Source organism: Cyanistes caeruleus, chromosome 2, assembly GCF_971803275.1.
Source record: "Cyanistes caeruleus chromosome 2, bCyaCae1.hap1.1, whole genome shotgun sequence".
In the NCBI taxonomy this organism is placed as follows: Eukaryota; Metazoa; Chordata; class Aves; order Passeriformes; family Paridae; genus Cyanistes; species Cyanistes caeruleus.
In genome coordinates, this window is record NC_141702.1 from 2,913,970 (window position 1) to 2,940,625 (window position 26,656).

The window sequence follows — 26,656 nt, forward strand, 5'->3', positions numbered from 1 at the left end:
TTTTCTCTCCGTGATGTTTAGTGCAATAAGCACCAAAAGAAGCCTCTGCTTTGTAGGTCACCCACCCCTTATTCTGCCTTACAGCTCTTAAAGTGCTTCTCCACTCGCAGCTCTGTGATTTTCCAGCCTCTCACAAAAGGTGGGCTCGAGGTCACCCTGAGGGTCACCAGAAATGAGCACTGTGAGCTGGTCTGATCCAACAGCTGGAGCTGGAACTGGCTTTCACACCCCAAATAAATAAAACAACCCACGGAGATGTCAGCTCAAACCCACCCCACCCTCCAGACTTCTGGAATTCAAAGGACATTTCCAGAATCCTTGTGTTGCTCTCGGGTGTTTTGAAGCCCTTCCCAGACAGATGTGTGAGAAAAAAGGAAAGTATTTAAATTTTACGTTTCAGATCTATTTATTCAGTATTGCTGTCTTTAATATTGCTGCAAAATGATGTCATGAGCATGTGCCATCCCAAAGTAAGCTCAGAGGAGAATAGTATTCCACTTCTGGGGAGGAAGGAAACATTTAATTTTCTAGGCCCCTGCCCAAGACCCTGGAATTTGTGGAAGTCAGCTTTTTCTGTATCACCAAGGGGTTCCTATTCCTTTGCAATATGGCAAGCTATTCTTCCCTCTTAAATTCAGTTTCATCAGCAGAACTTCAGTTGTGGCTCAGTGTGGGGCTTTTCAGAATTCCACTGATGTTTTTGCAGGTGATTCCTTGGCACAGGACACTGCTGTAGCTGTGGGCTCTCACAAATATCTGCTGGGACTGACACAGGGAGAGCCCAACCTGCCTTCAGGGAAGGCTGGGTTAGAGGTCCTTCCCATCCTATTTTTACACTTTTATTGTTTATTCAGTTGCCTGGTTTTCTCTCCTTTTTGCCTGTCTTCAGCACTGATTGTCATTATCTGCCCCTAATCTTCTTCTATTTTGTTTTGTGATGCCCTAATAATGAGCTTTTGTCATGTACAATGACTACATCTTGTTTTTTTTCCCCCCCCTCCCTCCTTTATATCATGATATCATCTGCTTGGGATGTTTTGAGAAAAATGCAACAAGCTATGATAAATCACCCTGTCAAGTTCCCCAGCAATTCAAGCTGTTGCTGAAGTTACAGATAAAACCCAGCAAGAGGCTTTGTGGGGAAGAAAGGTGGGGGAAGGAATTCGGTTCCTCAGCGCCTGCATCTCTCTGGTGCCTGTAATGAATCCACGGGTGGGATGAAACGTGGGGGATGTGTCAACCTTGCTGTTGTTCCTAATGAATCAAGGAGCTATTTTGAAGAGTTTCTCCGTCTCTCAGGAGCTGTTTCCATGTCTGCAACGTGGAATTTTTCGTGCTTTTTGAGCAGCTCTGCCTTTCCAACCTGCGCCTGCAGTGCAGTAAAATGTGTTTAGCTTTGTACGGGGCACTTTGGCAGGTCCAAGGGTTGGGTGGAGCTGGCTGAGAACTTTCTGGAGCCCTTTGAAATGGGGCTGAGGTTTTGCAGCAGGAAGTCGAGGCAAACCTCGATGGTTTCAGAGGTGGTGTAGCTGTGTTTATTGTCAGGGATATTTGAGGCAAAAAAGCTATTTCCTTCTCTCCTAAAGAAGCTCGGTGGCACAAGTGCTCACAAGACATTCAGACCAGTTAGTCTGTGAATAACAGAAGTTTTAGGATTTCCCTTTGTGGTCCCTTCATCCAAAAAGTGAGTTCTGACAGAGCAGGAACATCCTCCTTTCATAGCTGCTTCATCTGCTCACGAGTAAAGAGCAACAGCATCCCTGAAGAGTGAAGGTCTTTGTTTTCAGATGAAAGGAAAAGGACATAGGAAGTCCAAATCCAAGGGTAAGACACAGGATGTGTTCCTTTTCTCTGAGAGCAGCCATCTTAAACTGAAATAATTCCCTGAATTGCAGCTTCTCGTGGCAGATGGGGAGGGAAGCTGCCTGGATACTGAGCTGTACATAGCAATGAAAAGCAGAAGAAATCCATGATTACAGAGAGAAGGAAGAGCAAAGTTTTAAAATAGTCCTATTCCCCATTCCCTCTCTCCCCCAGTGTAGCAATGCTTCAATAGTTTAACACATTAGTGGAAAAAATAGCACCCAGGAAAGGCATCATCCGGAGGAACTGAGATACCATCACTTATCTAGAAATGCTCTGTGCATCAGAAGTGGGAAATAAGCCCAGTGTAAGTCATGGAATGACAGAATGATTTGAGCTGGAAAGGACTTTAAAGCTCATCCGGTTCCAACCCCCTGCCACGGACAGGAAAAACTTCCCCTATCCCAGGTTACTCCAAGCTGGCCTTGGACACTTCCAGGGATGGCGCAGCCACAGCTTCTCTGTGCCAGGGCCTCCCCAATTCCACAGGGAGGGATTCCTTCCCAATATCCCACCTAACCTTGCCCTCTGGCAGCGAGAATTAATGCATAAAGCACAGCCTGACTTGTCCTTGTGTGTTAAATTGTGCAGAGGAGGTGGCCCTTGGCCCATCCACACTCTGTCAGGACGTCCTTGGCACAGTGGGGCTGGCTCTGGCACCACCCCAGGCAATTCCTGGCCATGGTGGACAGGCCAAGGAGCATTCCCAGTGTGGAATCTGCATGTGGAAACCCATCCTGAGGGTCTGAGAGAGGTTAATGGATGGCTGCGAGCTGGCCTGGAACATTTAAGCCTCTGGGCCGCGGCGCGGTCTCAGGTGCATTTTGTGAGACAGGAATCAAAGAGTGATTTCCCCGACAAAAAGAGGGTTTCTTGTAAACATCCTCTGCAAGAAAAGATATTATTAGATTACCTTTACACACATACTAGCAAGAAAAGTGTTTGGTTGGTGTTAGGCTGGGAATAGGCGTCTTTGAGCAGAAATGCTTGCGCTGAAACACAATTACCAGGCCCAGCTTTGCACAGCTGCTCGTGTGGGGCCTCTGTTGTGTGGTGCCAGATGCGAAAATGTCCCTTTGTTCAACAGTTCCACACAGTTTGTTCAACAGACGGTGACAATTTCGTGTTGGGTTCATTCAGCTGAGCTCATCTATAAATTATGGAAATGGCCTGGGATTTCCCTGCCTGGGAGATAACCTGGTTATCTGTGCTGCTTGCCTGGAGCACAGGCCAGGGATGCCGTGCACTCCCAGAGCTTTTGGAATCTCCAACCAAACCTTGCTCTCGGGGCATTAAACCATCCTGCAACTCAGCTCTTTATGTGGGAGAAAAATGTCATGGAGAACCATTATTTATTATTTATATTTTTATTATTTAATAATTATTATTTATTTTATATTGTTATTAATATTATTATTAAATTATTTAATCATTTTATAGTTATTTATTTTATTAAATTTATTATTTTAGAAAAAGATATTTTTGTTTTTTTTCCCCCCCCACACTCTTTTTCCTGGTAAAAGATAAGAAGTCACATGTGTGTAGCGTGGATTTGTCTGGTTGAGCTTTGAAATAATTTCAGTAAATACCTGAAATACCTGAAAATGTGGTCTGTTTTCCACCCTCCCAAGTGGCCAGAGTGGACATGCTCCATGCCTTGGGATGCCAAATTCAGTTTCCTTGGGACAGAGACCCATCATTCCTCATTATGCCAACAAAGGCCATATACATCTTGCTGATATATATATATCTATATATATCTATATATATCTATATATATCTATATATATCTATATATATCTATATATATCTATATATCTATATAAATATATCTATAAAATCATCTTGTCTATAAACCCAGGGTTGTCATGGTGATTTGAAAGCTGCTGTAATGTTGTCAATCTTATGCACAGACCCACTCTTCAAATCAACCATACAACAACTCACCTTATCTGTAACAGTGTCCAACCTGCCCCTGGGGGAACAAAAACTCTCCATAACATTGTGCAGCTGCTTTTTTGGGGGGAGTGGGAGCATCCCCCTGCTTTAGACCTGGCTGCCAGAGGCTGTCAGCTCTTCCTGCAGCCCTGAGAGTATTCCTGCTTATTTATAATTTAACTCAGGACAAACCTGGGCTTTCTGCTGGGGTTTGGGGCTCTCCTGCAGGAAGAGCCTGTCTGTAATTCTTGGTGACACCTCAAAAGTCCAGCATGGAGGTGGGAAGCTGCTGTTTTGTCCCTCTGCTCTGTTCCTTAAATATTCAATGAGGAGACAAGCAGAGGAGATGGAAGGAAAGAAAAGAGGGGTTAATTTTGCCAGCCCTGTAGAAATGCTCTGCAGGGAGCAGCTCAGCTCCAGTGGAAGTCAGTGGGACAGGATCAGGCCTTGGGAAGACACGGTGAAATAAAAAAGAGGTGGAATATTAATATTTGATTTTCAAGGACTGGAAGTTTGGTGCCTTTCCTGAAGAGAGGCCTCTCTGTACCCATCATTATTCTGTGTGGCCCTTCCTGCTCAGGGTACTCTGATTCCATCATTAAGTGCAAAATTTTCAGTTTTTTCCCTTTCTGTATGGGAAATTAGATAAAGACAAGTTGCCCTTATATGTAAAATACATATATCTATATTATATATCTATACATTGTATATCATATTCCAAGTACAAGGGAAATTTCACCATATAAAATGGAATTATTACTTCCTAAAATGTTTTTCAGCACTGGGAAGGACCAGTTTCAACGTGTTAGTGTTCAGTACAGAAGAGGGATCAATGGGTGAAGTTTGGGGGGAACTTCTACTCTGACCAGGGACAGGACACAGGGAATGGCTGGAACTGTGCTAGGGAGGTATGGGTTGGATATCAGGGAAAGGTTCTTCTTTCCCCAAAGGGTGTCAGGGACTGGAAGAGCTCCCCAGGGAATGGTGACATTCCCAAAGCTGCCAGAGCTCCAGGAGTGTTTGGACAACGCTCCCAGGGATGCCCAGGGTGGGATTGTTGGGGTGTCTCTGCAGGACCAGGGGTTGGATCGATGATCCTTGTGTGTCCCTCCCAGCTCAGGACATCCCACGATTCTGATTCCATGGTAACACTTTGCAGCCCTAGGATGAACAACAGTGAAAAACAAGAGGGATTTTAACCTTCTAAGTTGCACATTTTAGCTCTGGGAAGCCAAGGAAGTCCAAGACAGAATGGAAATGTGAATCCTTCATTGTGTCCTCTCCTCATTTTGCATCCCTGTGGTTTCCAGCAGAGCCACCCAGGGCTGCTCTGGAATGTATGGGTGTGGGAAAGGTTGCGGAAAAAGATTATTTAAGAAACAGTATGCAATGATCTGATAAAAGATGACAACATAATTAATATCCTCGAGAAGGCAGAGTTAAAACTCTATGAGCCTTGCATTTCTCATTTCCTGACTTTTGAGTGCTTAACTGTGCATATTTAATGTTATATTAAAATAAAGGAGAGGCACACATTATAGGCAAAGAGCCCCTTTCCTGCTACTTGAGGATGCTGAATTATTTCACGGAAGATGCATTGTTTTGATGGGATCTGCATGATGTGAATTGAAGTGACATCAGCTGCGAGCCACATCTATAATTCTAATTTATAATATATTCGTAAATTGGGCCATGCATGATTCTCTCCACTATCAGAGGACGTGCAGCTTTCTGACAGACATCAGCTGAATGTGAAATCACAGAATCCCAGAATGGTTTGGGTGGGAAGGGACCTTAAAGCTCATCTCATTCCATGGGCAGGGATACTCTCCACTATTCCAGATGGCTCCAACCTGGCCTTGGACACTTCCAGGGATGAGACAGCCACAGCTTCTCTGGAAAACCTTTAGACAGAGACAATTCCATGGGAGCTGGCGGGTTGGAGCTGAAATTCCTGAAAGAGTTTTGTCCTGATGGAAGCAAGAAGAATCTGAGGCTGCCTTGCTCCTCTGCACGTGCTTCTCTGTAGAGCAACTGGTTTGAAGTGGGGAGGAAAAGCTGGCCTGGGGAAGTGACCTGGAATGTATTCATAGCTTCTCTGCTGGGGATGGTGGAAGCTCCCTTATTGTAAGACTGAGCTGAAATGAGGTAAAGCTGCACAGAAACAGATTTCCAAACATAAGGGTAGGTAGTGACTTCCTAAGAAGCACAGGGGAAGGGGCTCGGTGGGGATTATTCCCAGAGATGTCACGAGACACATTACAAATGTTTCCTCTTGTAACTTCTTCGGAGAAAAACCTGAATTCTCAGCAGGCAGTGTCACTGCTCTGCTCTTTAATGTGCCTGCCTGGCTGTGCTGCCACCTCCCAGCTCTGGTGTCAAAGTCACAGATCTGCACAGCCCTGCAGATGGAAGATCACGTTAAATAATAAATTCCCAAATCAATGCGCAGCACTTGGAGGTGGAGGGGAGGTGGAGTACTGAGGTGATGCTGGGGGAATGGCAGCTCTGGGTGTTCATACCCCGGGCTTGCCATCAGGTTTGGATGGCTGGAGTGGTGTCAGGGGAAGTTCAGGTTGGAAATCAGGAAAAGGTTCTTCCCCCAGAGAGTGTTTGGGCACTGCCCAGGGAATGGGCACTGCCCCAAGGCTACCAGAACTCCAGGAGTGTTTGGAAAACACTCTCAGGGACATGGTGGGATTGTTGAGATGTCTGTGCAGGGCAGGAGTTGGACTCCATGATCCTCGTGGGTCTATTCCAACTCAAGATATTCTGTGATTCCGTGAAATCCTGCTCTCATCCTCATGCTCTCAGGGCTTTTTCCTCACATCTGAACCTCCTCTGTGCTCCAAACACCCAGGAAGGCTCTATCCAAGTACCAACCCTGTGTTACCCAGCAGGACTGACCTGGAGGCAGAAGTGCCTGCATGTAAATGTAAATTTAAATTAGGTCATTTTTTTGGGAACTTCAGGAGTTATAAGGCTACTGCATTTATTGTTTTGAAATTTGGACAAGCCCTTGTAAAACATATTTACATCTGTCTCCCAAGGGCACTCCCCACAATAAATATTCTTATCAGATCAATAAAATGTCTGGATAGGCATGGAGGGAAGACAGGAATGTGCACAAATGGGGTTTAATAGGCATTTCAGGCTTTTTCACAGTCCCTGGCACTACTGATGCAAACCTGGAATAATTTTGTCTATGGATGTGGACCCAAACCTAGCAGGAATCAGATCAGACTCAGGTCTGTTCTGTGGGCAGAGAATTGCAAGCAGTTTTCTGCCATCATGAGGCAAATTTTCCTTCACCCAGCTGTTATTCTGGACCATTCTTCACCAAGCTGTTATTCTGGAAGGCTGAAAATTGTGCAAACTGCATAAAAACACAGGACCAGGTGTGCTGGGGCTGACCAAAGGTCCACCCAGCCCCTTGCTCCTGTGACAGCCACCTGGGCTGGGCCTTAATCTCAGCCTAAACATGATGAGCTGTGGGAAAAGCATAGCTCAAGCCTTCCTTTTTCAGACAAAACTGGGCAGGTTTGGAGATAAGGTGACTGGAGTAGGAGGTGAGACCTCCAGATTAGAACAATTCCTTCTTTTTCTGAAGGTATTAGGAGGAAAAGGACAAGCTCTGAGTGCTGGAAGATTGTGATGTCATTCCTTTTTATCTTCAAATATCCAAATTATCTTTAAATAACAAGTATCTTTAAATAATAAAGATGCAGAGAGGAGGTGTTATCTTGGAGATTTAGAACAGACTTGAGAAGGAATTTGGGACCCATCTCTGTGGATCCTTTTGATCCAGCACTTTTCAGACAGTGGGACAGATTTGATGACCCACCTGGCTGACCAGGCTGGGATGGAGAGCTCTTGCTCTGGCGAGTTTCCCAAAGCCATCTGTTCCAGTGCCCACTGGCAAATCCCAGACTCTGGGGTCTTGCTGCAGGTTTTGGGACATGCAGAGCTCGGGGCTTGTGCTGAGAGCAGAAACTCCCATAATCTGAGGATCTGCAGCCACTCCTCAGCAGGATTTGCAAGACCTTATGGCATGGAACAAGGAGAGATTTGGATGCCACAGGGAAGCTTGGCCAGACTGGGGGAAGAATATCCTGAACTCTGCTTGGATGTGGTTGTGGAAAAAGGAAAGGTTTTTGGTTTATTTTGCTGCTGCAAACCTTTTAAAGTTGGTTGAGAGGCTAAACTCTGACAACGTGAAAAAACCCCAACAGTGAGAGCAAAGTAAAACACTTCCTGTCAGCAACATCCTTTCACTGGGATACAATAGGAACAAAATAATCCTGCCTTTCATAAAGCCACAATTAACTTCTGATCACTGGTACCATCCTGGATGTTGTCTTCTGCTGAATTTGTACTCCTGACAGAGAGAGGAGATGCTAACACTGACTGCCAGGGACCCAAATAATAAAAATAATAAAAAGCTGCCAGGTGATGTAAACTTTGGAGAAGGAATTTCCGTGAAGGGGACATGAGTCAGGACTCTCTGTGCCATCACTGCCAGCAGGGCTATGTAGGACACCACGGCTTGTGTTCCCTTCACACCCAGCTTGCACCAAAATAGCTCCTCTGGCATCAAAGTCGGAGCTGCAGGAGGAGGAGGAGGAGGAAGAGGAGGAGGAGGAGGTGGAGATCAGATCCAGGTGCAGTTGCATGGCTGGGAAAAGAGATCCTGGCTTCTCCCCTCTCCTGCTCTCCCCTTCCACGATTCCTTTCCACAGGGACTCTTCAGAGATCTAAACTGGCACAAAATACCAGGGTTAGTTTTCCATTGATACAGCTCCCTGGGCAAGTTGTCCAGATGGCAGCAGAGCTCCAGTACTCCTGAGGAGCCTGGGAGAGCTCTGAGCAAGTCCCTTGCAGCAGCACTGGTGTCCTTTGGCCAGGGTACATCAGCATCTCAGCTGGTTGTTCAGGTACATTGATGTTTTGTGTCAGTCAGTGAACTGTTGCACTCAGCAGCCTGCGAGGTCACAGAGTCACGGAATGGTTTGGGTTGGAAAGGACCTTAAATCTCATCTCTCTCCACTCCCTGCTGTGGGAAACCTCCCACTATCCCAGGTTGATCCAAGCCCCATCCAACTTGGCCTTGGACACTTCCAGGGATCCACCACAGGGTGCCAGGGCCTCACCACCATCACAGCCAAGAATTCCTTCCCAAATTCCCAAATTCCATCCATCCCTGCCCTCTGGCAGTGGGAAGCCATTCCCTGTGTCCTGTCCCTCCATCCCTTGTCCCCAGTCCCACTCCAGCTCTCCTGGAGCCCCTTTAGGCCCTGGAAGGGGCTCTGAGCTCTCCCTGGATCCTTCTCTTCCCCAGGTGAGCACCCCCAGCTTGTTGAACTTTGTTGCTGGGCCAATCCTCATGGCTCTTCCTACCCCAATCCAATGGGAATTTGCCTCCAACCCATTAAGTTCATTCTTTGTGACGTTGCTTTCAGTGACAGCTTTGAATGGGGGAGATCTAAGTCTGAATTCAAGGAACAGAGCAGGGCCATCCTGGAAATGATTCCTGGTGAGTGGCCCAATGTCCTGGTACAAATACTGCTCAATTAAGACGTTTTCCATCGCATTCTCTCTTACAAATGTGGATGTTTTATTGATGCAGAGCTAAATCAAGTATCTGCCATCACTACCCTTTCTTCCTCCACTCCCAGCTGGCATTTCATGCAGCACATATTGCAGTTTTCTTTTTGAACAGAAGCCTTTTCATCTACTGGAAAGCAGAAAAATGCCATAGGTGACATAGTTTAGCAGCATTAATCACATTAAATCTGTCTGAACTGCTGCAGATGGGGGAAAAAAAAAAAAAGAAAAAAAGTCCTGTTTGCATGTCAGGGCTCCAGGAAAACTGATTTTCCTTTCAGATATGAGAACTGCATTTTCCTTTCATTTAGTTTAAAGAGAACAGAAACTTGGGTCTGCAAAGGATTCCCTGGGTCAGCTAATGTGGTTCCTTGTTATTCTGGGCAACAATCTCATGGAATCCTTCCCATAAAAATGGATCAAATACCATTCAGCACCTAGTGAGGTTTTCCTCCCAGTTATTCCCGTTGTGAGGGGAATAACCTCATTTATCCCAGAGTAAAAGATTTTGGTTGTAATGTTTTTTATATAATTTCCACATGTCTTCATGGCCAATTGAGCCACAGCTGTGGTTCAGATTCACTCTCAAACCCTGTCCACATCTGCTGGTTGCTCATGGGCCTTGGACAGGGGACAGAAATGCTTTGGAGGACTGGGATAATGTGGAATGGCAGTTCTGCTTTGCCAGATGGTGCCATTTTTTAGGAGAAAACTGTCAGTCATTGCCTGTTGGACTAATTCCTTGTGCCAACCACTACAACAAAGCTGATAATGGATGATTTGGGAGGTTGAAGCCATGGAGGATTTAGGGATTTTCTTGCACTGGAGCTTGAGGGAGCTTTTCATCAGTGCAAGAGTTGAGGCTGTGGGTTCCCTACACAGCACAAATACGGGGTTGGAGCTATGAACACCAGGATGGGGTGAATTGTCCTGAACTTTAGTGATGGAATCATTAGAAAAGACCTCTAAGATCATCCAGTCATAATGCTCTGCTGTCAAAGAGCACGGGGAGAGGATCGGTGGCAGACTCCTGAGACATCCTTGGATAGGTCCCACTGGCTTGCCAAAAAAACCCCTATTTTGACAGCCAGTTTGATCCCAAAATCTTGGAAAGGCAGCATCCTGCCACTCTGAGGGTGGCTGATTCAGGTTCTGGTTCAGTGGAGATCAGCTCCTAAGGCTTAGAGATATCACGGAGGTAGAAATCACCTAATTCTGAAAGATTTACCTGCAAATATCATCCAGTGGGAGAAGATGGATGGAAATGCCAGAGCCAAAGTGCCATCCAAATGACAAATGACTGAAAACTGCTCACCCCAGCTTGTGTCATCAGCAGATAAATTAGTGGAATAATGATTTCAGCCGCTTGATAATGTACAGGTGGAAGAAAAAAGAAAAAAAACCAAAAACACAACAGCGCTAATTAATACGGAACAGATTAAGAGATGCCCCAAAAAGCCTTGAAAACTGTGGAGTGCAAAAGTTCTGTAATGTGAATAAACTGTGTAGGAAATGCTCTGGGCAGTCCCACCAGCAGCCTGCTGTGGCCATGGAAGGAAACTATTAATGTCCATGTGTCTATCCAAGAGATTTCTAGGATGGTTCTATTCCTGGATTCCACTTGTCTTGTTAAGAGGTGCATGGGTGAAGCTTGAAGGGCAGAGCCTGGTTTCATCCATGGTATTAATTACTACACAAACTCCTAATTTACTCTTGGAAAGAGGTTGGCCACGTGCAAACTGCCCTTGGAAATGATCCCTGGGGCCCCATCTTTGGAAGTGTGCTGGGAAAGGATGGGAAAGGGAGTTAGTGGGATAAAAACATGGCGTGGTGTGCTCTAAACCCTTTCAGTCCTGATGATGAAGTTTATCTGCCTGTGCCCGTCACTGCAGTTGGAAAAGCCTTCCAAGATCTTTGAGTCCAACCATCCCCCAACACTGCCAAGGCCACCATTGATCCATGTCCCCAAGTGCCACATCCACATGGCTTTTAAATCCCTCTGAGGATGGGCAGTGCAGCCCTTTCAGGGCCCTTTTTAGACATATTTTATTTTATTTTATTTTATTTTATTTTATTTTATTTTATTTTATTTTATTTTATTTTATTTTATTTTATTTTATTTTATTTTATTTTATTTTATTTTATTTTATTTTATTTTGTTTTGTTTTGTTTTGTTTTGTTTTGTTTTGTTTTGTTTTGTTTTGTTTTATTTTGTTTTATTTTTTATTTTATTTTATTTTTTAAATAATTGAAGATTTTACTTTTCATGCCTGGATTTAAATCTTCCTTTTTCATCCATTGCTGAGTGCTCAACTCTTTCTGATCAGTTGGTTGTTTTTCCATGGTTTTCCAATCCTCTTCATATTGATCTTGGAGATGCTGGTGCTTCCAATTGGCTGGAACTTGCAGAAGATGGGTGAGGAATAAGGAATATTTGGTGTCTGTCTTAATGGGAAAGGAGGACCTGGCAGTGTAGACATCACCCACTCTAATTCCTAGAAATATGCTGGCACAAATAATCAAAGCCTTCACAAGCACCCAGAAAATCCTTCTAAGCAAGGAAAGGCAACCAGGTCAACCTGGCAATCAGGAACTTCCAGAAAGTCAGCAGGAAATTTGCTGGAAGTCTGAAGTCAAAGAATTTAACAAGAGTTTTGATATTTGTTCTGTGTCAAAAGAGGAACTCGCATTGAATGGAGCTCACAGGGCTCTGGTTTAGGCAAGAGAATGTAACTCTTGTATTTGGAGTGGAAAACAGCAAGGCTGGGAGACATGGGAAAAGACTGGGAAAATATCCATTGGGAAAGATGGAAATGGAGCTAATTCTGCTGTGGGACAGTGGGATGACTGAGAGAGCTGGGGGTGTCCAGCCTGGAAAAGAAAAGGCCCCAGGGAGACCTTAGAGCCTCTTCCAGTGCCTAAAGGGGCTCCAAGAGGGTGTTTGGACAATACTAAGTGCAGGACGCAGTTTACACGTGTAATCGAATGAATTATTTTGGAGGAATCTGGTGAAATGAGTGTTAATTACCACGGTGGGGGAGTTGGAACTAAATGATCCTTAAGTCCCTTCCCACCAGAACCACTCCATGATTCTATTTCCAGCATCTCTTCTGCGAACCCTTCAGAGTCTCAACCTACAGAATCCATTTATCCTATGTTTGGTTCAACTTCTTCAGGAGAATCATAGAATTTCATGGGAACTTAATTATCCCGTTGCTAGACGTCAACCCCAGATCCAAAGGAGAGCAGTTCCAGATTCTTGTCTTATTTTAGGGCTCTGGATGTGCATGCAGAAGGGGTTAAATCTCTCTCCCCATCCTGCACACACACACACACACACACACACACACAACCCAACACGACACTTTGTTCCATGTGTCTGCTTGGCAACTTGGGAGAGTTTTTGCTGGCATGTGGGAGAGACCTGCAGGAGTCGAGTGCAGCATTAATGTGAGCTCCCAGTGGCTTCGGGGGAAGCTCATTACTGACCTGGCTTCGGCGTCTTCATTTACAGTAATGCTTTAAATATTTAATCCATCTCTCCTTCTTTCCTGTCATGGGCCATTTTCCCTCAATTGATTCCTTGTTTGGGGCTGGGGGGAGGGGCAGGGATGGTTGGAATGCATTTATGTTAGTGGAATTCTATAAATTATCCTCATTAGGAGGCCTGGTAACAACGGGCCAGCGTGGGATTCGTCAGAAGTTTTGCGCTGCACTTTTTGCCTCAGGTCCCCAAAGCACTTCAGAGGCACTGGTTGGGTAAAGCTGAGGAGCAAAGCTTTGCTGAAAGTTAGAAAACCTGAAGGAAGAGAAGTAGAAGGTCGACAGGATAATCATGGAATGGTTTGGGTTGGAAAGGACCTCATAGGGGATCTTGTTCCCACCATGGACAGGGACACCTTCCACTATCCCAGGTTGCTCCAGCCTGGCCTTGGACACTTCCAGGGATCCAGGGGCAGCCACAGCTTCTCTGGGCACCCTGTGCCTGTTCCTTATCACTTTTCCCAGCAAAAAGGTGCACGGTCTTCATGGCTGCATCTCCTGGGACTCCTCACCAGGTCAGGCAATGTCGAGGCTCCCACGTGCTCAAACACAATTCAGCTCTGCTGCAAGTACAGATGTTGCAACATCTGCTTTACTAGCAGGCACAGGAAGGGATCTGCCCCAGCCTCTCATCCTGCAGCCTCATAAATCTTGAGCTGACTTTGCAGGATCACAAATCAGTCTTTCCCCAAAGATGATTTCTTTTTTTTTGGTGATATTTTTAGTGAGATCTCTATGCCTCACTTTGTAACCCCATGAAATCAGCATCAGGCAGGATGTGAAGACAGTCAGGAAAGTCATGAAAACAGTATCACACCTCTGGGGCTGTAAAGGGGTCTTGGAGTGCAGTTTGGCCTTGTTCCTGATGACCACAAGATCATTTTATGAACCCCATGAAGGAAGAGCTGGAGATGGGGGCAGGGGTTTGCCTTTCACCAAGCCAGGCTCAGAGAAGAGAATAAAACCCTTCAGTAGCTGAGGGCAAATGCTTTTAATGGGCGGGAAAAATGGGGAACAATGGGGCTTCTGCAAATGTACTTTGAAAGAGGTTCACAGAATATTTTGGGTTGGAAGGGATGTTAAGGATCATCAGTTCCAACCCCTGCCATGGCTCTACTAGGCCAGGTTGCTCAAAGCCCCATCCAGCCTGGAGAGGACAACAAAAATATTAACAATAAATCAAATCCTTTGCACATTTCCTCACTGTTGCTGATTTTCATTTATCAATCAGCCAATAAATGCTCAGGTGTGTCAGATATGCACCACCTGTGTTTGCACTGCCAGTCTTAAATCTGGGGTCCTCAGTTAGCTGGAACAACAAATTAAAAGAAAAACACTGCCAAACCTGACCTGTTCCTTGATAGCTCAGCATGAAGTGCTATCCCACAAGTGCCACAAGAGTTTTTCTGCAAATACCACTGATCCAGCACAGAAGAAAGTGAAAGCTGGGTTCATGCTCTATGGGAAGAGGGTATTTTCATTTCAAGGAAGATTTCTTTTCATCACAATACCTGGTAATACCACCAATTATTACACTGCTAAAACGCTCAGCCTTTGAACCCAGAAAATGGTGTAGGACTCAAGGACCGGGCTCTGTCCAACTCCATTTGTGCTGCCACAATTTAAGCAAGGATTTGAGGAGTGGGCTCTGAATACCCACAAATTGCAGAACAAACAGTGCTGCTGTTATTATTGATGGTTTGTGTCCTTGATACAAGTGCTGCATCTCAAGGAGAGGAGTATTCACTGGATGGTCCAGTGCTGACTTTCTTGGTACCCTTCATTTCAGTTTTGTTTGGTGAGTGCTGCAGGCTTTGAATGAAGATGCAACATTTCATTTACTCCCCTCTTCTCTTCCCTGGAAGTTGTCAAAGGATGAGAGCCGGGATTGTAATTGAAAACATCCCAACAAAGCCTCAAAATTATTATAACTGAAATTAAAAAAATCTCATTCTTTAACTACTGTTAGGCTTCACCTTGAAAAGCCATGCCTGACCTTCAAAGAGGAATTTCATGGCTAATGGCAAGAAGAATTCGATAATTTAGTAGATGTTGACCATTCCTTTTCCTATATGGTCACAAAGGAACCTCAGTCTTCTAATTGAAAATGTGATTTGCTTTGACCTGGAATCACAGTGAGGAATTCTGGCACCTCAGTCTTGCCAGTGGAGCTGGATGCTCCCCATTTTAGGGATGTCTGACAGTTCCTCTCACAAGTCTTTTCCCTCAGCTGATTGATACTTCAGCAAACATTAATTTGGGGGGGGGTGATGTGACATTTTTGTGCCAGTTTTCTGCCTCCTCAGACGGATATTTTTAAAGTTCCAGCCAAAATTCTTGGGAGCAGGAAGCTGGAGAAAAACATGTTGTTTTCAACACTAAAATATTTCTCCCAACCTGTCTATGAGGAGCTTTAGTACCTCCCCACTGCAGAGCAGGGATCTGAATTTCAGGAAGGAGGCGTTTTTACACATATCCTGCTTTTTTTTTTTTTTTTTTTTTTTTAATCTCCCTGTGGAAATTTCCCTGGCTTTTCTTAATTTAAAGACATTAAAAAAATTCAAAAATCAAAAAAAACAAGACACATTTGGGAGAGATGTCACAGCATTTAGAAGCTGAAGCCCTCAGGAGATGCTGCAGGGGATGTGCTGTGCTGCTCTGGCTGAGCCTGCTCCTGCACCACAGTGTGTTTTCCAAGAAGACAGGGATGCTCCTTTCCCATCCTGGCTGATGTTTGCTCTTTAAAAATTTGGGAGCCAGGTTCTCCTGGGGGTTTAGAGCCCAATTTTAAAGTTCCAGCATTTAGGTTGGATAAGCTGCCCTGCTAGAAGGCAAAAAGATGAAAAAAATAAAATTTTAAAGGGGAAAGGAAGAGAATTTTGGGACAAAGAGGAGGGAACAAGAGAGGAAATGGGGGAAACAAGAGAGGAAATTAGGGCTACTCAGAGACATTGGAGGGGAGATGGGGCCAGGGGAGCCAGACCCTGGTGAAGAAAGGGAAAAGTAATTCCCATTTCTTGGTCTAAGGACCCCACAAGCCAGCAGGGTGACTATTTAAATCGTGGAATCAGAGTATCCCAGCATGGTTTGGATTGGAAGGGACCTCCAAGACCTCCAATTCCAATCCCTGCCACGGGCAGGGACACCTTCCATTCATTATACACAGCTGCATCCCTTCTTTCCCCTGTTTTCAGCATCCCATCCACAGCCCATGATCCTGCAGCTCCTCCTTTCCCAGGGAACACAGCTCAGAGCACAGGGGCCGTGTCAAACTCCCCAGAACAAAATACTTGATGATGGATTCCATCATCCCAGCAATCCCAGGGAACATCCCCTTCTGCAGCGTCAGGTATTAGAGAAGGAGAAAGACACACTCAGAGAGGGGAAAAAGAAAGGAAATCAAGCTGCTTTCATGTGTTCTTTGTAATTATTTTTCCCCTGTTGTTCAGAATTCTAGTTATAAAAAAAAAAAAAAAGGAAAAGAGGGCTCTAACATTTACTGGCAGTAATCATTGCACCATCTGCTCCAGGAGCTGCTTCCAGAACACACGTTCTCAGCTGCTGAGCAGTCAGCTCCCCATCCCTTCCTCTCGGAGACAGGGATGCCAGCAGTTCCTAAACTGTAACAGCATGAACAAGCCTTTTTCTTTTCTCTTTTTTTTTTTTTTTTTTTTTTTTTTCCTCCTTTTTTCCCTTTCAGTAGCTGGATTTTTTTCTTTTTTTTTCTTTCTTTTTTTTTTTTTTTCCTTTTCCTGAAGTCAGGAGAGTTTGGATTTTTCACCAGATAGTTTCTAAGACTGAGCTCTTCCTGATTTGAGATTCTTCATCAGAGCATGTGCTGGTGGTAAAAATATGGAGAATTTCAATATTTTAATATTTCAGAATGTTCCAAGGTGGGGGGGTTGCTTTGTAGCAGAACTTCACTGGCACCTGGGCTGCTCTCAGGGGTGGATTAATCCCATGTTTCTTCTGGGGGGAAGCTTTCCTGGTGGGATACTTTTCCTCCTAGGCACAGACACCTGATTTCTGCTCTCATGATCCATAGCTGCTCCAAACTCCAGCTTCTTCCCCTTCTCTTTTCTGCATGCAAAGTCAGCACTGAGCTGTTCAATATCCCTGCCTTTCTCAGACATCCCAAATTCATCAGGGAATCACAGGATATGAACCAGGAGGAGATTCCTCACCACCAAACATGCTGAAAAGAGCTGGGACATCCAGAGCTGCCCTCTCCGTGTTCCTGCATCGCTGCCCTTTGGCTGGTGGGGAGCAGAAGCTCTTCAGGAAGTACATGACCAATTTTGGGGGTGGAGGGTGACATTATTTAGCGAGCTCATCCTGTCCTTAGATGCTTTTATGTCACTGACTCCTCAGTCTGAGGCTCCTGAGCCCCCTGTTGTCGTTTCTCTCAGCAGTAACATCTCACAGTCTCTGTACATTTAAATTCAGGATGAAAAACCATCCCTCTTTGCAAGCCCCTCTTCAGCCCTCCCACTGCAGAGCCAGCACTTCCCAAAGAAGTGAGGCAGAGGGATGCAGAGCCCATTAGGCCTGTCCCAGGAGGCAGGGATCTGTGTGCTTACAGATGTGCTCACAGGGAGAAATCTGCGTCAGGAAAAAGAATTCCTGCTTGACCGGCGGATCTGTGCTAAACCACACGGCTGGAAGTGCAGCTTTGCAGGGAGAAGGGACTCTGGGATGGCTTTGTGTGATTTATCTGGGTTTCACTGCTGCAAGAGCAGATTTACTCCTTTGCAAGCTGGAGAAATGGGATTTCTCCCTCAGCCTCGTGCACTTGCTCTGAAGCTGGATGGGTGTTTTCCCATCCAGAAATCAGGGTTGGGTTTTTGTTTTGTTTTTTTTTTGAATCAGCATTTGCTCCAGCTGAACTGTTGTTTTCACACCTGGAAATCAGGGTTGGGTGGTTTTTTTTGGGATCAGTATTTGATCCAGCTGAACTGTAAAGCACATCACAGAGCTTGGAACCTCAAAAGCACTTTGGGAATATCCCTTGTTCCTCAAGGCACTGCCTGTGTGCACGAGCCTCTGGATTTTCACAGGCTGTGACAGTCCCACCAATCCTCTGCTGCCATTTAAGAAAATACAAATTTCCTGGGTCCAATGGGTCAGACAGACAATTTATAAAAAAATATTTATTCTCCTCATAACAAGGGATTGTGACACGGGCTAGACCAGAAGATGGACATAAATAGTTGGGAAGGCAAGAAATGGAAGATAAAATGAGGAAGCAGGGAAATGAGAAAAATGTGAAGATGTTTGGACCTGAAAGGGCTCCCAAATCTTGGTGCCCATTTCAAATATTCCCTCTGCAAGACAAGCCCATCCATTGATGGGCATTGATCCTGTTGCTGTGACTGGAGACGGGAGCTCCTCGTAGTCCTGTTGTTCCTCCCCAAGTGATTTAGATGTAGGGCTGTGTGGTGAAGGGGATGAGGATGATTCCCTGCAGGATGGCTGATTTTTAGGACCAAAAGCCCTTTCATAGCTAGGGCTGGGCAGGTGCTGGTGCTGTCTCTGTGAGCGGCTGTGTCACACGGGCCGTGCAGGACAGGTCAGCCATGGGACACAAGGCATGGCTTGCTGAGGAAAATGAGGAACAGCCCATGCTCGAGAGGTTGGGGAAGAACAAACTGGATGACCTCATTCCTTCCATGGATGCACAGATGCCATAAGTGGGGATTAAGGGCAGCAGATTTGAGACCATCCATGGTGTCAGGCACGGTGGGAGAGGCCACGCTGACTTGTGAACCTGGATCTGTCGCTTGGACCAGGGTGGGAAATCCTTTCATGTGTTTTTCCTGCCCACTCCAAGTTCTCTGGGTGGTGGCAGCCCCGTTGCTCCCCCTGGAGAAAGGACAGCATGGCAGGGCTGGCAGCTGCTGGTGCCTTGATCACAGCAAGCACCTGGACCGAGTGTCCCCATTCCTTCCAAAATCCCTCCCAGGACCCCCACAGAGATGAACACAAGGAGGCAGCCAAAGGGAAGCAGTTGTTCTCCAAAGGAAGGAGTCAAGGGGTGTTGCTAATGCTGGGATTCCTCAGAGCAGCACGTCCTGGGGCAGCTGCCGTGCCAGGAGAGGCACCGAGCCATGCGCGGCTCCTCCAAATGCTCCTTTGGCTTCCAAGAAGGAAACAGGCGGGGGACAGGGCAGAGACCCCAGTGGAAGTGGTGTTTCAGGGGACACCATCACTTCTTTTACTTGGTGTAACACCCTATATAAATGAACAATTTGGAGGTTTCATAAAGCTCTTAATTAGGACAAACTTAAAAAAGGACCACTTGGCATCCTCGGTGGTGGGAGCCATGTGCTACCTGCAGCAGGCCAAGTCCAAAATGAAACTGATTTTCCTCTCTCTTACCTACATTCTGCATTCAGGCAGCTGCTCCTAACAGGTGCTCGCTCTCTTCCTAGCAGATGGTGACAAAAAATGGGTTTGTTGGCAGGTTCTGCCACGGAGCAGCCTTCTTATCACACATATTGATGTGTATACAAACACACACGTGTTATCAGGTGTTGGGCTTCAAAAGGAATTCTCCTTCTGAGGGAAGGTCACTCACATGAGGGGTTTAGCCAGGATGGTCTGTGCCTGTCTCCTTTGTTCCCTGGGTCTCAAGGCATTTGGGGACTTTGGTGCCATGTCAAAACCCCACAGATATTTGGCCATTAGTTCAGAACTCCTGATGTATCTGAAGGTGTTTTAGGAGGAACATGTGGTGTTAGGCTGTGTCCCTTCATATTTATCATAAATCCTTAATTGCCTAAATAACAACTCCAAAACAGGCAGGTGTTAGGTGGGGAATGTTTTCCCTGATGTTTTTCTCCTTGCTCTTGGTTGTGGTAATATAACAGAAAAGCAGAAATCAGAAAATCATGGGATGTGTTGGAAGGGATCTTAAGGATCATCTCATTTCAAGGATCACCCTCTTTAAATAAAAGAACCAGTTAAGAAGGTGCAGTGGCAAAGAAACACAGCAATGGCTTTAAACAAAGAAATCCAAGTGCAGGGTTTTATCCTGGGAAATGCACCAGGGCTCTGAGTGCTGAAGTGTTTGAAGCTGCAGAGAAAGCACCCGGAGAGGATTTGTGCTGTATCCATCACTCAGAGAGAGGCAGCTGTCAAACAAATCCCTTTGGTTCTTGACTCTGCTTCCACCTCCCAGACTCTGCCTGGTGAGGGCTGTGAATTTGTCAAAATGGTGCAAAGCAATGCCAGGTTTGGGGAACTGGGGAACTTTTCCTCCTTCTATTCCTTGTGCAGGGAGCACCAGGCAGAGCCGTCCTCGCCCTGCTTTGCTGCTCATTTCAAAGGAGCAGCCTGAGCCAAGAGAACCAGATGAGGGTGACATCTGGCCATGGAGCCTCTGCCAAGTCACTGCTGTTCTGTAGCTGGCAGGAAGATGATGTGCTGCAAATGCCAGGTTCTCTCTGAAATGTAAAGTGCATTCCCTGCATTTTCTTTGCTTCCTCTCCAGCCTCAATCAGCTCGGTATTTTGTTTTACTAATGGCCAAATTCAAATCTCCTTTCCAGACGTATAAATCCATTCCAGTGGTGGTGGGTGGTTTATACAACGAGAAGAATTTGACCCTGAATCCAAAAGGGTCTTGTATTTTCTAAGCTTCTTGAGAAATTAACCTGTTGACTGTAAGTCTCACTCAAATCTCAGCCCCTGTGGGGTGTGTTGAGGGCCACTAATCATATATAATCATAATCATATATATCAGAATTGTTTGTACCTAAACTCTTCCAGGATCCCTCCAGCAAGCAGGCAGAGCTTGGGGCAGGTGGAAAAGCTAAAGAAGCTCTGGAGGTTTCTTTCACTGATACTTTTCTGGAAGCTTAAGGTCCACCCCTTTAATAAAAAAAAAAAAATCACTAGAGCTGATCGAGAATCTTGAGAAAGAAACCTACTGCTCATACAAGGTAGGGACAGTTAAAATAAAGTTTTGGGGTTGGAACTAGATGTGCTTTAAGAGCCTTTCTAACCCAAACTATTCTGTGATTCTGTGATTACAGGTGCCCCGTGCACACAGTTACTCTCTGTTGTGTCCAGAAGGAGTAGGGATGGTGTGGCAAGGAGCTGAAGCTGTAGGATTTACCCTGTTTCCTTATGAAGCATTTTTATTTTCACCCTTGTTGCTGAACTCTCAGCACTTTTGGCAGCTGTGAAACGGTGCTGGGTTTGCAGCTGATGTTCCACACAAGTGCACATTTTCCTCATCCTCTGGTAAAATGGTTTTGCTGCACCAATTTTCACAATTGTATAAGAAGGGGGGTTGTATTAAATCATTTTCAGACTGGGAGAGCTGGGAGTGTCCAGCCTGGAGAAGAGAAGGATCCAGGGAGATCTTCCAGAGCCTAAAGGGACTCCAGGAGAGCTGGAGAGGGACTTGGGATAAGGGTCTGGAGGGACAGGATAAGGGGCAAATCATTGCAATTTTATTTTTAACTTCATCAAAAGTTATCCTCTTTTATTTTTAACTTCATCAGAAGTTACCCTTTTCCTACATCACAGGAATAGCTGAAAATGTTTTGAATCAAAATCAAGTTTTATCAGATTTGTCAAATAAGGTGAGACTTTTGCATTGGAAGATCTATACAGATACCATAACTAACCTGAAGCCACCAAGTTGATCAGAGGGATGGAGCATCTCTCTTGTGAGGAAAGGCTGGGAGAACTGGGATTGTTCAGCCTGGAAGAGAGAAGCCTTGGGGTGACCTAATTGTGGCTTCCCGGTACCTGAAGGGAGGCAGGAAGAAATCTGGAGACAGACTTTGTACAAGGGCCTGGAGGGACAGGACACAGGGAATGGCTTCCCACTGCCAGAGGGCAGGGATGGATGGGATATTGGGAAGGAATTGTTCCCTGTGAGGGTGGGGAGGCCCTGGCACAGAGTGCCCAGAGAAGCTGTGGCTGTCCCTGGATCCCTGGAAGTGTCCAAGGCCAGGCTGGGCAGGGCTTGGAGCAACCTGGGATGATGGAAGGTGTCTCTGCCCATGGCAGGGGTTGGGACTGGATGGATTTAAAGGTCCCTTCCAACTCCAAACCATTCCATGATTCCAAGATCCTATGGATCAAGTTCAATGCTATGTAACAGCTCAACAGGAAATATCGTGAATATCAAACCGAATCTGGGTATCTTTAGATTCTGTCCTTACCAATTATCCTCTGCACCCTCCTGGAAAACCATCAGTTAACTCATGAAACTATCAAGGCAGTATTCTTTATTGTCTGCCAGAAAAGAAATTGCTTGATATTATCCCAGTTCTTGAGAGCAAAACTTATTTTCCCCAGGAAGATAAGGAACAGCTAATTCAGGTTTTGCAGAGCATGTGCACTGTTATCGTTAGGAAGGAGCTTAACCAACCTGAAAGCAAATGCTAAATGATCCAGATCTTGGTCTTATTAAGCTTGTGTGTGTTTTTTCTACCACTTAAAAGCCTGAGGATCCGGGTAAATGAGATTTTCTGGAAGGCAACGCTTTCAAGTTTACCTCCCTCTCTTTTTAAAGCACGGAGGCGATGCCTCTGTTTACGCGGAGCTCCAACGGAGCGAGTGCATCCCTGCTGCAGCGTTTCATGGAACATCCTTTGTTTATTCACACTGTGCCACTTTTAAACTTCAGATGTAAACAACAAAGACTTCTTTGTATTTCACACTATCTCATACTCACTACCTTCTGAAGTCCAAAGCCAAAACACTGTGGAATTTTACCCTCCTCACACTTTCTCCTGCTTGTTGGATGGGTTCTTCCAGCCTTTTCTATTTATAGTGGCTGAAAAACTACTTATCTTCTGATTAAAACATGCTCTGTTCATTTTCTCTTGACTTTTCAGTCCTTGGAATGGGCTAAAATTGTATTGCCTGGTAGCCATTTCAAATATAATTTTAGTAGTAATTATGCATATATTCGATAACAGAAACAATTTGTCATCCTGAAGGATCCAAATTGCTTTAAAGTATTCGGCCTCTCTCTGATCTGATACATGGATTAAAAATCCAGCAAATATTCCACTGAAATAGGCTGGACAGAAAGGTCAGAAGGACCTAGGCTGGAAATGCAGCAACTGCCTGACAACACACACTGGGGGCACAGAAGAATTTGAGTTCTGTTTTAAACCAGAGTGGAATTTTTGTTTGGAAATTTTACAGAGCTGCAGCTGCACTGACCCTTGAGATCCAGCACTGGGATGTGCCCCCTGTTTTATACCCCCTGGGGGAAGGACCTCGATTTTCTGTTCCATCTAATGTGCAGTGTTGTGGTGTTTGGATCAGTCTCATGCTGGATCCATCTCTTCGCTGTTTGATGAACTGTAGAGAGGGCAGCCATAGAGGAATTTAAGATGTTTGGAGAAGGCATCTTCATGGAGGGAAAAAAAGGACAATATCCAAAAAACCAGAAAAATGTGGTGTTGATTTCTTCCCTTCCCTTCCCTTCCCTTCCCTTCCCTTCCCTTCCCTTCCCTTCCCTTCCCTTCCCTTCCCTTCCCTTCCCTTCCCTTCCCTTCCCTTCCCTTCCCTTCCCTTCCCTTCCCTTCCCTTCCCTTCCCTTCCCTTCCCTTCCCTTCCCTTCCCTTCCCTTCCCTTCCCTTCCCTTCCCTTCCCTTCCCTTCCCTTCCCTTCCCTTCCCTTCCCTTCCCTTCCCTTCCCTTCCCTTCCCTTCCCTTCCCTTCCCTTCCCTTCCCTTCCCTTCCCTTCCCTTCCCTTCCCTTCCCTTCCCTTCCCTTCCCTTCCCTTCCCTTCCCTTCCCTTCCCTTCCCTTCCCTTCCCTTCCCTTCCCTTCCCTTCCCTTCCCTTCCCTTCCCTTCCCTTCCCTTCCCTTCCCTTCCCTTCCCTTCCCTTCCCTTCCCTTCCCTTCCCTTCCCTTCCCTTCCCTTCCCTTCCCTTCCCTTCCCTTCCCTTCCCTTCCCTTCCCTTCCCTTCCCTTCCCTTCCCTTCCCTTCCCTTCATAACCTAGGGTTATAAAACAGTGATCTTGGGATCCTGAAGAGAAGATCCCACTGTGTTTTTAGAGGCAAAATGAGCAGCAGGGATGACAGTTTTCCCAACAATTTCCAGTGCAAGGATATTTAATGTATTCCAATATAGCAAATTTTATGCTTTTAGTGTGCATGGTCTCCCGTCTGGAAGTTTTTCCCTCCAATCACAACAGAAATAATTTCTGGATTTTTCAGGATGAGTTTAGGTAAAGATAAATTGTTTCTCTGGAAAACTCATATTTGTTCCTGGGAAACTGTCACGCTTATATGTCATGGAAGAAATACTTGATGTAAATCTAGTGAGAAAAATAAAATGATGGCAGTGTAACAGCAGAGCTGACCTGAGCCCTCTGGGTTTGATATGGCAAATGAATGTTTTTACTTCCTCATTTGTGCTCCCCTGCATAAAAAAATAATTGCAGAGCCTTACATTCATTGCCAAGGGCTCACACCCAAGGGAGCACCACAAGCTGCTCTGCACTTGGAACAAAACATGATCCAGAGATAACTGAGCTAATGGAGGTGGGAAAGTCTTGTTGACACGGTATTTACATGTGGAGGGTTTTATTCTGTCCACAGACAGCTGGAGTTGCCTGATTTTAGAGTATTTTTGGACCTGAGTTTGCTTCTCAGAGTCACCCAGGGCCAAACCACTTGTGGTCTCCAGTGGGGAAAGTTCTGCTCTGAGTGTCACTGCTCTGTGTGTGGGTTGTCTCCCCCATCCCAGCTTGGCCCTGGACATTGTTATTTCAGGAATACGAGAGTGATGGATGAGTGATTAGGGGAGGAGACTCTGCTGTCTCCAGCCACAGAAGAGATCTGAGCTTTAGATCACTGGAAGTCAGGATGGGCATGAGTTTTCTTAGGCATCATCAATTATCCATGCAGGATGTGCAGTAAGAGGCTGTTTGGCTGCGTTAAAATTGGCCAGACAAACAGAATTTCCATCTCTCTCAATGGCTCCTTCAACACCTAATTAGCTCCCAGATGCTACTGGAGCAAGATGTCTTTTATCTTTGCTAATGTTATCTCCCTCTACCTCCTAAATGCCCGCCCGTGCCATTCCCCACTTTCATCTCTCTTCCCTCAGGAGAAAACAGGATGGGTGTTCAGGAAGCTCCACGCTGAAGGTCAAGCTTGTAAAGACTCTGGGTCAAGCTGATCCTGTTAAACCAGGCAGTATCTGGAGAAAAAAAAGCTTTGAATCCAGAATTAGATGGATATGATGGAGAGCAGGATGCAACTTCCTTCCTATGCACGTTCACAGGATCTGCATCCAACAGGAAAAAATAAAATTGCAGATTTTATTTTGCTGTCAGTTGTGTTTAAGATGATTTAGGACAAATTCAAAGCTCCTCTTTTCCCATTGTGGGAGAAGGTGCCACAAAATCTGGCTGGATAAATGTGAGATTTCAGCTGGCAGAGCTCATTGTTGTGGGCAACACTCAGGTTTTACACTCAGAGGTAAAACAGGAGGAAATATCAGCCTAACTTCACTCCTGGTCCTCCCTAGACCCTCTGAGCACAACCACTTGGGGCTGTGTTAATACCAGGCTATCATCCAACTGCGATTTACCTTGGCAGGACTGATGGATATCCAAGCCCAGCAATTCCTTCCCCTCTGGCAGGGAGGACGGACCAAACAACCTGCTCCAAGCTAAGTGGTTAAGAGGGAAACATTTCAGAGAGAGAGCAGGCCTTCAAAGAGAGGGAACACACTTTATACACACACCCAGCTTTCCCTGAGGCTCCTGGAGATGTGTCTCCAGCCAGGATCAGTTTACTCCACTCTAGTGACGTGTTCCATTGTGTGGGAGATTTGTCCACAGGGGAAAGCTCAGACAAAGTCAGTGTTGCAGTTTTATGGATGAAAACCAGCATTCTTCAGCTTAGATTTTCTACCATCTTCTTTTTCTATCCTATTTCTTCTTACCTGCATTTTCTCTGTGCTGAATGGAAGGATGCATTCCCTGGAAAAATTCCTGCAGGTTCCTGCAGCAGCACTTCTCCTCTTTGGCCAGGGAATGGGTAACCCTGGGGTGTATCCTGAGCTGCACCTGAAGCTGTGTGACCAGCAGGTCAAGGGACCTGATTCCATTCTGGTGTTCCTCACCTGGAGCTCTGTGTCCAGCTCTGAGGATCCCAGCATGACAGGGATGTGGAGCTCTTGGAGAGAGTCCAGAGGAGGCCAAGGAAATGCTCCCAGGGCTGGAGCCCCTCTGCTCTGGAGCCAGGCTGGGAGAGCTGGGGGTGCTCAGCTGGAGAAGAGAAGGATCCAGGGAGAGCTCAGAGCCCCTGGCAGGGCCTAAAGGGGCTCCAGGAGAGCTGGAGAGGGACTGGGGACAAGGGATGGAGGGACAGGACACAGGGAATGGCTTCCTACTGCCAGAGGACAGGAATGGATGGGATATTGGGAAGGAATTGTTCCTTGTGAGGGAGGTGAGGCCCTGGCACAGGGTACCCAGAGAAGCTGTGGCTGCCCCTGGATCCCTGGAAGTGTCCAAGGCCAGGTTGGACAGGGCTTGGATCAGCCTGGGATAGTGGAAGGTGTCCCTGCCTATGATCTGGATGGTCCTTAAAGGTCCCTCCCAACCCAAACCAAACCATTACATGATTCTATGACATTTTTCTTCAGATTTAGTCCCACAGAAGCTGTTTTTCTCTCCCACTGTAGGGTCTGTGGATTTCACCTTTTCTCTTAGATCCATG

General features: G+C 45.9%; 1 protein-coding gene and 1 long non-coding RNA gene across 3 annotated transcripts in view; one reads left to right on the forward strand and one right to left on the reverse strand.

Moving 5' to 3' along the window:
- MSRA (methionine sulfoxide reductase A) overlaps positions 1–26,656 on the forward strand; it is a 238,834-nt gene that overhangs the window by 205,573 nt on the left and 6,605 nt on the right. The gene's annotated exons all lie outside the window — the stretch shown is intronic.
- LOC147654550 (uncharacterized) lies at positions 388–2,938 on the reverse strand. The gene is made up of 2 exons (XR_015282488.1): positions 2,777–2,938; positions 388–1,937 (listed from the first exon to the last, which is right to left on the reverse strand). It is a non-coding gene; the product is annotated as an uncharacterized LOC147654550 (long non-coding RNA).